Raw genomic sequence first — 12,934 nt, 5'->3', positions numbered from 1 at the left:
AATATACTTCTATATCATCCTGACCCTGGCACAAAGCCAGCAAATTTTTCTCAGCCTGATCCACTGAATTAGGCTCATCGTACAGCAATCCGAGCGCCAGGAAAAACTCATCGACACTACTCAATGCAGGGTCTCCTGGCGCAAGAGAAAATGCCCAGTCTTGAGGGTCGCCGCGCAAAAAAGAAATAATAATCAAAACCTGTTGAATAGGATTACCAGAAGAATGAGGTTTCAAGGCCAGAAATAGCTTACAATTATTTTTGAAACTTAGAAACTTAGTTCTATCTCCAAAAAACAAATCAGGAATAGGAATTCTTGGTTCTAACATAGATTTCTGATCAATAGTATCTTGAATTTTTTGTACATTTATAACGAGATTATCCATTGAAGAGCACAGACCCTGAATATCCATGTCCACACCTGTGTCCAGAATCACCCAAATGTCTAGGGGAAAAAAAAAAAAAGTGAACACAGAGCTGAGAAAAAAAAAAAAAAAAATGATGTCAGAACTTTTTCTTTCCCTCTATTGAGAATCATTAGTTGGGCTCCTTGTACTGTTATGTTTGCTAATGACAGGTGTTATGAAGGCAATCCAGAAACACAGTGTGCTTAGCGATCAGAGCGCACACAGTGATCTGACAAATACCCAAAAATACAAGAACGAGCTCTGAGACGTGGAAACTCTGTAGACTGCACACCTGATCCTATCCTAAACACAACTAAAAGCGGCTGTGGATTGCGCCTAACAACTACCTAGGCAACTCGGCACAGCCTAAGAAACTAGCTAGCCTGAAGATAGAAAAATAGGCCTGACTTGCCCCAGAGAAATTCCCCAAAGGAAAAGGCAGCCCCCCACATATAATGACTGTGAGTAAGATGAAAAGACAAAACGTAGGGATGAAATAGATTCAGCAAAGTGGGGCCCGATATTCTAGGACAGAGCGAGGACAGTAAAGCGAACTTTGCAGTCTACAAAAAACCCTAAAGCAAAACCACGCAAAGGAGGCAAAAAAAAAACCCACCGTGCCGAACTAACGGCACGGCGGTACACCCTTTGCGTCTCAGAGCTTCCAGCAAAACAAAAGACAAGCTGGACAGAAAAAAAGCAACAAAAAAGCAAAAAGCACTTAGCTATACAGAGCAGCAGGTCACAGGAACAATCAGGAGAAGCTCAGATCCAACATTGAAACATTGACAAGGAGCAAGGATAGCAGCATCAGGCGGAGTTAAGTAATGAAGCAGTTAACGAGCTCACCAGAACACCTGAGGGAGGAAGCTCAGAAGCTGCAGTACCACTTGTGACCACAGGAGTGAATTCAGCCACAGAATTCACAACAGCAATGACAGAGGTCAAACGTTTTCTGTAAGTCTTCACAAGGTTGCCACACACTGTTGTTGGTATGTTGGCCCATTCCTCCATGCAGATCTCCTCTAGAGCAGTGATGTTTTTGGCTTTTCGCTTGGCAACACGGACTTTCAACTCCCTCCAAAGGTTTTCTATAGGGTTGAGATCTGGAGACTGGCTAGGCCACTCCAGGACCTTGAAATGCTTCTTACGAAGCCACTCCTTCGTTGCCCTGGCGGTGTGCTTTGGATCATTGTCATGTTGAAAGACCCAGCCACGTTTCATCTTCAATGCCCTTGCTGATGGAAGGAGGTTTGCACTCAAAATCTCACGATACATGGCCCCATTCATTCTTTCATGTACCCGGATCAGTCGTCCTGGCCCCTTTGCAGAGAAACAGCCCCAAAGCATGATGTTTCCACCACCATGCTTTACAGTAGGTATGGTGTTTGATGGATGCAACTCAGTATTCTTTTTCCTCCAAACACGACAAGTTGTGTTTCTACCAAACAGTTCCAGTTTGGTTTCATCAGACCATAGGACATTCTCCCAAAACTCTAATGGATCATCCAAATGCTCTCTAGCAAACTTCAGACGGGCCTGGACATGTACTGGCTTAAGCAGTGGGACACGTCTGGCACTGCAGGATCTGAGTCCATGGTGGCATAGTGTGTTACTTATGGTAGGCCTTGTTACATTGGTCCCAGCTCTCTGCAGTTCATTCACTAGGTCCCCCCGCGTGGTTCTGGGATTTTTGCTCACCGTTCTTGTGATCATTCTGACCCCACGAGGTGGGATTTTGCGTGGAGCCCCAGATCGAGGGAGATTATCAGTGGTCTTGTATGTCTTCCATTTTCTAATTATTGCTCCCACTGTTGATTTCTTCACTCCAAGCTGGTTGGCTATTGCAGATTCAGTCTTCCCAGCCTGGTGCAGGGCTACAATTTTGTTTCTGGTGTCCTTTGACAGCTCTTTGGTCTTCACCATAGTGGAGTTTGGAGTCAGACTTTTTGAGGGTGTGCACAGGTGTCTTTTCATACTGATAACAAGTTTAAACAGGTGCCATTACTAAAGGTAATGAGTGGAGGAAAGAGGAGACTCTTAAAGAAGAAGTTACAGGTCTGTGAGAGCCAGAAATCTTGATTGTTTGTTTCTGACCAAATACTTATTTTCCACCATAATATGCAAATAAAATGTTAAAAAAACAGACAATGTGATTTTCTGGATTTTTTTTCTCAGTTTGTCTCCCATAGTTGAGGTCTACCTATGATGTAAATTACAGACGCCTCTCATTTTTTTAAGTGGTGGAACTTGCACTATTGCTGACTGACTAAATACTTTTTTGCCCCACTGTATATGTATATATATATATATACATATATATATATACATATATATATATATATATATACTGCTCAAAAAATAATGGAAACACTAAAATACCACATCCTAGATATCTCTGAATGAAATATTCCAGCTGCAAATTTTTATTCATTGCATAGTGGAAAGTGTTCATAACAGTAAATCATAACAATTTTCAATGTAAATCAAAATTAATATCCCATGGAGGTCTGGAATTGGAAAGATACTCAAAATTAAAGTGGAAAATCAAATTACAGTTTGATCCTACTTCAGTGGAAATGCCTCATGACAAGGAAAAGTTTCTCAGTATTGTGTGTGGCCTCTACGTGCCTGTATGAACTACCTAAAATGCTTGGGCATGCTCATGAGGCGGCGGATAGTCTCCTTAGGGATCTCCTCCCAGACCTGGACTAAAGCATCCGCCAACTCCTCAGTCTGTGGTGCAATGTGACATTGGTGGATGGAGTGAGACATGATGTCCCAGATATGCTCAATCGGATTCAGGTCTGGGGAACGGGTGGGCTAGCCCATAGCTTCAATGCTTTCATCTTGCTGGTACTGCTGACACACTCCAGCCACATGAGGTCTGGCATTGTCCTGCATTAGGAGAAAACCATGGCCAACCACACAAGGATATGGCCTCAAAAGGGATCTGAGGATCTCATCTCAGTACCTAATGGCAGTCAGGCTACTTCTGCCGAGCACATGGATGGCTGTGCGGCCCTCCAAAGAAATGCCACCCCACACCATTACTAACCAACCGCCAAAAAGGTCATGCTGAAGGATGTTGCAGGCAGCATATTGCTTTCCACGGCATCTCCAGACTCTGTCACGTCTGTCACATATGCTCAGTGTGAACCTGCTTTCATCTGTGAAGAGCACAGGGCACCAGTGGCAAATTTGCCAATCCTGGTGTTCTGTGGCAAATACCAAGTGTCCTGCACAGTGCTGGGCTGTGAGCACATCCCTCATCTGTGGACATCGGTCCCTCAGACCATCCTCGTGAATTCAGTTTCTAACCATTTGTGCAGAAACACACGCACATGTTTGGCCTACTGGAGGCCATTTTGCAGGGCTCTGGCAGTGCTCCTCCTGTTCTTCCCTGCACAAATGTGGAGGTAGCAGTTCTGCAGCTGGGTTGATGCCCTCCTACGACCCCCTCCACGTCTCCTGGTGTACTGGCCTGTCTCCTGATAGCGCCTCCAGCCTCTGGACACTACGCTGACAGACACAGCAAACCTTCTTGCCACAGCTCGCATTGATGTGCCATCCTGTATGAGCTGCACTACCTAAGCCACTTGTGTGGGTTGTAGAGTCCATCTCATGTTAACACGAGTGTGAAAGCACAACCAACATTCAAAAGTGACCAAAACATCAGCCAGAAAGCATTGGTACTGAGATGTGGTCTGTAGTCCCCACCTGCAGATTTGTTCCAACTTTGCAGGAGGACGGGTACTCATTTCTATATCTGGCAGAGCTTACCGTTAAAAGTCGGGTCAATCAATCCATATTGAACTTTTTTCATTTTTCTGTAATTACGGTTTTCATCCCCATATTAGTGAATTTTTCAGAATAAGTTCTGAGTGTAAGATATGGTGGAGGTCGTTATAAAAAAAGCTCAAGAATGTTTTAAAAACAGTTTAATGGAATATTGGGGCTTGCCAAAAACAGAAGGTTAATAGAAGATGTTCGGCGAGTCTTGTTTTAAAAGTGGGCGATAGGCTCCGGCTGTCATACACAAACATTAAACTTAAAATACCATCAGCGAAGTTAGGTTCAAAAGTCTGACTTCTCATCTGAAAAGAAAGATTCCGGCACTCAACTTAATGCTTGTGAGAGGTTTAATTGTAGTGCCCGAAACGTTTCGGTCCTAGTTCAGGACCTTCATCAGTTACTACAGAGGGGATATGAAAGTTATACGTCATATATACAGTTAGGTCCATATATATTTGGACAGAGACAACATTTTTCTAATTTTGGTTATAGACATTACCACAATGAATTTTAAACAAAACAATTCAGATGCAGTTGAAGTTCAGACTTTCAGCTTTCATTTGAGGGTATCCACATTAAAATTGGTTGAAGGGTTTAGGAGTTTCAGCTCCTTAACATGTGCCACCCTGTTTTTAAAGGGACCAAAAGTAATTGGACAATTGAATCCAAAGCTATTTCATGGAAAGGTGTGGGCAATCCCTTCGTTATGTCATTCTCAATTAAGCAGATAAAAGGCCTGGAGTTGATTCGAGGTGTGGTGCTTGCATTTGGAAGATTTTGCTGTGAAGTAAACATGCGGTCAAAGGAGCTCTCCATGCAGGTGAAACAAGCCATCCTTAAGCTGCGAAAACAGAAAAAACCCATCCGAGAAACTGCTACAATATTAGGAGTGGCAAAATCTACAATTTGGTACATCCTGAGAAAGAAAGAAAGCACTGGTGAACTCATCAATGCAAAAAGACCTGGGCGCCCACGGAAGACAACAGTGGTGGATGATCGCAGAATAATCTCCATGGTCAAGAGAAACCCCTTCACAACAGCCAACCAAGTGAACAACACTCTCCAGGAGGTAGGCGTATCAATATTCTAATCTACCATAAAGAGAAGACTGCATGAAAGTAAATACAGAGGGTTCACTGAACGGTGCAAGCCACTCACAAGATTCAAGAATAAAAAGGCTAGACTTGACTATGCTAAAAACCATCTAAAAAAGCCAGCAAAGTTCTGGAAGAACTTTCTTTGGACAGATGAAACCAAGATCAACCTCTACCAGAATGATGGAAAGAGAAAAGTATGGCAAAGGCGTGGTACAGCTCATGATCCAAAGCATAGCACATCATCTGTAAAACACGGCGGAGGCAGTGTAATGGCTTGGGCATGCATGACTGCCAGTGGCACTGGGTCACTAGTGTTTATTGATGATGTGACACAGGACAGAAGCAGCCGAATGAATTCTGAGGTATTCAGAGACATACTGTGTGCTCAGATCCAGCCAAATGCAGCCAAACTGATTGGTCGTCGTTTCATACTACAGATGGACAATGACCCAAAACATAAAGCCAAAGCAACCCAGGAGTTTATTAAAGCAAAGAAGTGGAATATTCTTGAATGGCCAAGTTAGTCACCTGATCTCAACCCAATTGAGCAGCATTTCACTTGTTAAAGACTAAACTTCAGGAAGAAAGGCCCAAAAACAAACAGCAACTGAAAACCACTGCAGTGAAGGCCTGGCAGAGCATCAAAAAGGAGGAAACACGGCGTCTGGTGATGTCCATGAGTTCAAGACTTCAGGCAGTCATTGCCAACAAAGGGTTTTCAACCAAGTACTAAAAATGAACATTTTATTTAAAATTATTGAATCTGTCCAATTACTTTTGGTCCCTTTAAAAACAGGGTGGCACATGTTAAGGAGCTGAAACTCCTAAACCCTTCATCCAATTTTAATGTGGATACCCTTAAATGAAAGCTGAATGTCTAAACTTCAACTGCATCTGAATTGTTTTGTTTAAAATTCATTGTGGTAATGTCTCTAAATAAAATTAGAAAAATGTTGTCTTTGTCCAAATATATATGGACCTAACTGTATATAAAAGAAAAAATAGAATAAATACATGACAAGAAGTATATACAAAATGAACAAATATGACAGTGAGAAACAACATGATATGGTCTCAATGGAGAAACAAGGAAAAGACGGTTTAGCGTCCAGCAGAATGAGACCAAAAAAGTATCAGGCACATGTGAGTGATCAGGGGTGAAGTAAAGACCATGAGAAAACGTACCGTACTAATTGGTGGATGTATCAGGTAATTGTGTCAGAGGATACACTGTAATCTGCGTCTAGAGAAAATTGGATATAGTTGCTGATAATGCCCGTGCGTACTGAAGACATATGTGGAGGGAGTAATGAATCATAGCTGCTAATGAGTAGCTTATATTTTGCCGTATAGCGATTAGGATGGGCTATAATAAAAATGAGTTACAATAAATAGCATTAGACTCATGTGTAAACACGTGAAACCAGAACACATGAGTTGCGCGCACAGTGAACAAGCCAGTAGAGACATGTTCACACCACCAAGAGACTTGAAAACACAAAAAGCACAGTAAAACCAAAAACACTCTGTTGCAAAAAAAAAAACACAGTGGACAGCAAGTGCTAGTAAAAGATGGAAAAAACAGGGTATTTGGTTGATACGTTTTTTGCAAAAAATGTATGTTAAGCAGCTCTACCAAACGTCAAGGTATACCCATATAGCGCAGTCCTAACTGATGTATGTAATCCCTATCTGATGTATTTAAAACCTGAACCTGGTCATATGTACAATACCTGTATGAGCAGGATTCAGAAAAGGAATGTCCATGTGGACACGCTGGACAGAACGGCTCATGTGTAAATATGCAGGGAATATGGTAAAGGATAAATAGCCAGAGAAAAAAATCTACTACCGGAGAACAGAATTTACCTCTAGCAGCAAGTGTGCCTCAGTGTCCAGACGCGGTGTCCCCCGCTCGTCTGGTGTGGAGAGTAGCTACGCGCGTTATATAGACAAGGGGCGGTATCGGGGATGTGTTGCCGGTCAATGGGAGAGCGCTGTGGTGAGACCGGAAGTGACGCCGGCAGAAGTGGTATGGCCGTGCGTGTCACTAAATGAACGCTGTGTGTTCCACTATGTGAGGGGCCGGTTTTTCATGCTGTAGGGGGAGGTCCCTGAGAGGGGGAGGTAACGGAGCAGTCAGAGAGGCTATAGTGAAGTCTATAGGAAGGCGAATAGGACACAGGTCTAAATAGAGGTGGATAGATGGAACAGCTCGTGGTGGTGGAGCGATCCAGTGGAAGTAGCCTCAGTGGGAGGCATTGTGCCAGAAGGATGAAGTCACATGTAAGCATCAATATAATCGGTTATAGAAAAAAGAGAAATAGCTGTTAATATTGGACCAAAGGAGCAACAAAGCAGGTTAATAATAGATACCACTATTGACAAATATAGTCAGAGGAGTAGGAGTAATAAATAGGGTTGAGCGACCTTGACCTTTTAGAGTCGAGCCGTGTTTAGCGAAAACCGACTATCTTAAAAGTCGAGTCGAGTGGAATCGGCCGATTAACGCGAAAAGTCGGGTATCGACCGAAACACGAAACCCAATGCAAGTCAATGGGGGAGCATAGTCGGCAGTGAGTGGAGGCCAGGAAAACACCTACACTGCCCATTTTAATGGCAAAAACATCCATTCTTGTTACAGAAGCTTGTCAATCGTAATTTAGCTTATAATAATTGGAAGGCATTTGAAATTGGGGGTCATTTGGCTAAAGTTGTGGGGGGTAGGGCTGGTTCAAGTAATTAGTGGGCCCAGTAAATCTGGACCACGTCACGGCAGTGGAGCAGGGAGAGGTAAGTATTTCAACTTTGCAAGTGCTGTGATCCAGAGCAAGCAGGGGGGGCCCACTCGTTGGCATTGGCACTGGGCCCCTCAAAGTACAGCGGTGTGTTTGCACGGCGGGGGCGCCTCCAACCGGCAGCAACACTTTTGCGTACTATGAGGGGCCCTGTGCCAGTGACGTGGCCAACTAGTATTCCTCCCCCCACCTGATGAAGGAACCTGCACTTTCATCTGCACCTTCCTCTTTGTCCCCGTGTAAGGTGGTATGGTATGCGGGAAGGGGGACCTGACTTTCAGCAGGGTCACAATCTTGCAGTGTAGCGTGCACGGGAAATGTTGCGTTATGGATCAATGTACCAGCAGACTCATCTATCACTGGCTGGGCAATGGGCAGGATGAGGAGGAAACACAGATATAGGCCCAAAGAATAAAGTGGGCTAAATGCAGTTCAAAATTGGTAACACAGGACTAACCAGGGGGCATTGCAGTGGAGGACAACTGGAATGAGAGGCTGACACAGAGAGTAGGCCCAAATCAGTAAGTAGTCGAAATGCAGTTCAAAATTGGCAACAGTAGTAAACAGGTGGCACAGCTTTGTTCAGTGGAGGAGAACAGCAAGGAGGCCCCAACCCAACTAGTAGGCCAAATGCAGTCTAACATTAACAACTACTTAACGAGAGCCTGAAAATGGAATTTCAGGGCAGGAAACCAGGAGAACAGCAAGGAGCGGCAGACACTGTTAGTAGGCCCCAAACCAACTAGTACGCCAAATGCAGTTGTTCCATTTAACCACTATTTAACAAGAGCCTGAAGATAGAAGCTCAGGAAAGGCAACCTGGAGAACACCTTGGAGCGGAAGACACCGTCTCTACACCCCATACCCAATTTGTAGGCCTAATGCAGTGTAGTTTCCAACAACTACTAAACGAGAGTAGGAAGATCGAAGCAATGTGGACGAAACCTAGGGAACACCTTGGAGTGTAACACACCGTCTCTCTACACCCCATACCAAATTTGTAGGCCTAATGCAGTGTAGTTTGCAACAACTACTAAACGAGAGTAGGAAGATCGAAGCAATGTGGACGAAACCTGGGGCACACCTTGGGGCGGCAGACACCGTTAGTAGGCCCTACCAAAGTTGTAGCCCCAATGCAGTTTTAAAATTCCTAGAGGCTGAAATCAAGACTATTGACGCTCTGCTTTTTTCAAAGGAAGACAGCTGTATTGAGTGGCGCTGACAGACACAGGTAGTAGGCCTTAAACCAAAAATGTGGCTCACTGCAGTTTCAAAAAGATTACAGGGGTACACAGGCAGCATTGCTCTGGGCAGTGGAGGACATTTTCAATAGTGGACCGCAGACAGACTTTGTACGCCTACTATTAAAAAAAGGATGCTCTATGCAATTAAAAATAGGTTCCAGGGGTCCACGGGCAGCAGTGGTGTGGTCAGTGGAGGAGTAGTAGAAAGAACGGGCCGCAGACAGGCTTCTAAGGCCTAACATAATAACATATGGCTGTAGGCACTTTATAATTGGTTCCAGGGGTACACAGGCAGCAGTGGTCTGGTCAGTGGAGGCCTAGTGGAAGGAGGGACCGCAGAAAGGCTTTGAAGGCCTAACATAAAAAAAAATTGGGCTGTAGGCACTTTTAAATAGGTTTCAGGGGTACACGGGCAGCAGTGGTCTGGTCAGTGTAGGAGTAGTAGAAAGAACGGGCCGCAGACAGGCTTCGAAGGCCTAACATAATAACATATGGCTGTAGGCACTTTATAATTGGTTCCAGGGGTACACGGGCAGCAGTGGTCTGGTCAGTGGAGGCCTAGTGGAAGGAGGGACCGCAGACAGGCTTCGAAGGCCTAACATAAAAAAAAATTGGGCTGTAGGCACTTTTAAATAGGTTTCAGGGGTACACAGGCAGCAGTGGTCTGGTCAGTGTAGGAGTAGTAGAAAGAACGGGCCGCAGACAGGCTTCGAAGGCCTAACATAATAACATATGGCTGTAGGCACTTTATAATTGGTTCCAGGGGTACATGGGCAGCAGTGGTCTGGTCAGTGGAGGCCTAGTGGAAGGAGGGACCGCAGACAGGCTTCGAAGGCCTAAAATAAAAAAAAATTGGGCTGTAGGCACTTTTAAATAGGTTTCAGGGGTACACGGGCAGCAGTGGTCTGGTCAGTGTAGGAGTAGTAGAAAGAACGGGCCGCAGACAGGCTTCGAAGGCCTAACATAATAACATATGGCTGTAGGCACTTTATAATTGGTTCCAGGGGTACACGGGCAGCAGTGGTCTGGTCAGTGGAGGCCTAGTGGAAGGAGGGACCGCAGACAGGCTTCGAAGGCCTAACATAAAAAAAAATTGGGCTGTAGGCACTTTTAAATAGGTTTCAGGGGTACACGGGCAGCAGTGGTCTGGTCAGTGTGGGAGTAGTAGAAAGAACGGGCCGCAGACAGGCTTCTAAGGCCTAACATTATAACATATGGCTGTAGGCACTTTATAATTGTTTCCAGGGGTACACGGGCAGCAGTGGTCTGGTCAGTAGAGGCCTAGTGGAAGGAGGGACCGCAGACAGGCTTCGAAGGCCTAACATAAAAAAATTGGGCTGTTGGCACATTTAAATAGGTTCCAGGGGTACACGGGCAGCAGTGGTCTGGTCAGTGGAGGAGTAGTAGAAAGAACAGGCCGCAGACAGGCTTCTAAGGCCTAACATAATAAAATTGGGCTGTAGGCACTTTTAAATAGGTTTCAGGGGTACACGGGCAGCAGTGGTCTGGTCAGTGGAGGAGTAGTAGAAAGAACGGGCCGCAGACAGGCTTCTAAGGCCTAACATAATAAAATTGGGCTGTAGGCACTTTTAAATAGGTTCCAGGGGTACACGGGCAGCAGTGGTCTGGTCAGTGTAGGAGTAGTAGAAAGAACGGGCCGCAGACAGGCTTCGAAGGCCTAACATAATAACATATGGCTGTAGGCACTTTATAATTGGTTCCAGGGGTACACGGGCAGCAGTGGTCTGGACAGTGGAGGAGTAGTAGAAAGAACGGGCCGCAGACAGGCTTCTAAGGCCTAACATAATAAAATTGGGCTGTAGGCACTTTTAAATAGGTTCCAGGGGTACACGGGCAGCAGTGGTCTGGTCAGTGGAGGCCTAGTGGAAGGAGAGACCGCAGACAGGCTTCGAAGGCCTAGCATAAAAAAAATTGGGCTGTAGGCACTTTTAAATAGGTTTCAGGGGTACACGGGCAGCAGTGGTCTGGTCAGTGTAGGAGTAGTAGAAAGAACGGGCCGCAGACAGGCTTCTAAGGCTTAACATAATAACATATGGCTGTAGGCAATTTATAATTGGTTCCAGGGTTACACGGGCAGCAGTGGTCTGGTCAGTGGAGGCCTAGTGGAAGGAGGGACCGCAGACAGGCTTCGAAGGCCTAACATAAAAAAAAATTGGGCTGTAGGCACTTTTAAATAGGTTTCAGGGGTACACGGGCAGCAGTGGTCTGTTCAGTGTAGGAGTAGTAGAAAGAACGGGCCGCAGACAGGCTTCGAAGGCCTAACATAATAACATATGGCAGTAGGCGTGTTTTTGTGCAGTCCTGTGGGATTTGTGCTCGGCTAAGCCCTGCTGTTCTCGTGCCAGTGGGTTGCTTTTGCCCTTGCCGGTCCCGAAGAGGCCTTGGACACATATCTCTATGGATTTTATTTCTGATCTTCCCGTTTCTCAAAAGATGTCAGTCATTTGGGTGGTCTGTGATCGCTTTTCTAAGATGGTCCATCTGGTACCCTTGTCTAAATTGCCTTCCTCCTCTGATTTGGTGCCATTGTTCTTCCAGCATGTGGTTCGTTTACATGGCATTCCAGAGAATATCGTTTCTGACAGAGGTTCCCAGTTTGTTTCAAGGTTTTGGCGAGCCTTTTGTGGTAGGATGGGCATTGACTTGTCTTTTTCCTCGGCTTTCCATCCTCAGACTAATGGCCAGACCGAACGAACCAATCAGACCTTGGAAACATATCTGAGATGCTTTGTTTCTGCCGATCAGGATGACTGGGTGTCCTTTTTGCCTTTGGCTGAGTTCGCCCTTAATAATCGGGCCAGCTCGGCTACCTTGGTTTCGCCATTTTTCTGCAATTCTGGGTTCCATCCTCGTTTCTCTTCAGGACAGGTTGAGTCTTCGGACTGTCCTGGTGTGGATACTGTGGTGGACAGGTTGCAGCAGATTTGGACTCATGTAGTGGACAATTTGACCTTGTCCCAGGAGTAGGCTCAACGTTTCGCTAATCGCAGATGCCGTGTGGGTCCCCGACTTCGTGTTGGGGATCTGGTTTGGTTATCTTCTCGTCATATTCCTATAAAGGTTTCCTCTCCTAAGTTTAAACCTCGTTTCATTGGGATTTCTGAGGTTCTTAATCCTGTGTCTTTTCGTCTGACCCTTCCAGATTCTTTTTCCATACATAACGTATTCCATAGGTCATTGTTGCGGAGATACGTGGCACCTATGGTTCCATCTGTTGATCCTCCTGCCCCGGTTTTGGTGGAGGGGGAATTGAAGTATATTGTGGAGAAGATTTTGGATTCTCGTGTTTCTAGACGGAAACTCCAGAATCTGGTTAAATGGAAGGGTTATGCTCAGGAAGATAATTCCTGGGTTTTTGCCTCTGATGTCCATGCTCCCGATCTTGTTCGTGCCTTTCATGTGGCTCATCCTGGTCGGCCTGGGGGCTCTGGTGAGGGTTCGGTGACCCCTCCTCAAGGGGGGGGTACTGTTGTGAATTCTGTGGCAGAGCTCCCTCCTGTGGTCACAAGTGGTACTTCGGCTGGTTCTCTCTGTGAGCTTCTGTTGGTGAAGGGAAGTGGTACTGCGGCTTCT

The sequence above is a fragment of the Ranitomeya imitator genome, chromosome 5 (genome assembly GCF_032444005.1).
Source record: "Ranitomeya imitator isolate aRanImi1 chromosome 5, aRanImi1.pri, whole genome shotgun sequence".
Taxonomy (NCBI): Eukaryota; Metazoa; Chordata; class Amphibia; order Anura; family Dendrobatidae; genus Ranitomeya; species Ranitomeya imitator.
This window is presented reverse-complemented; position numbering follows the sequence as displayed.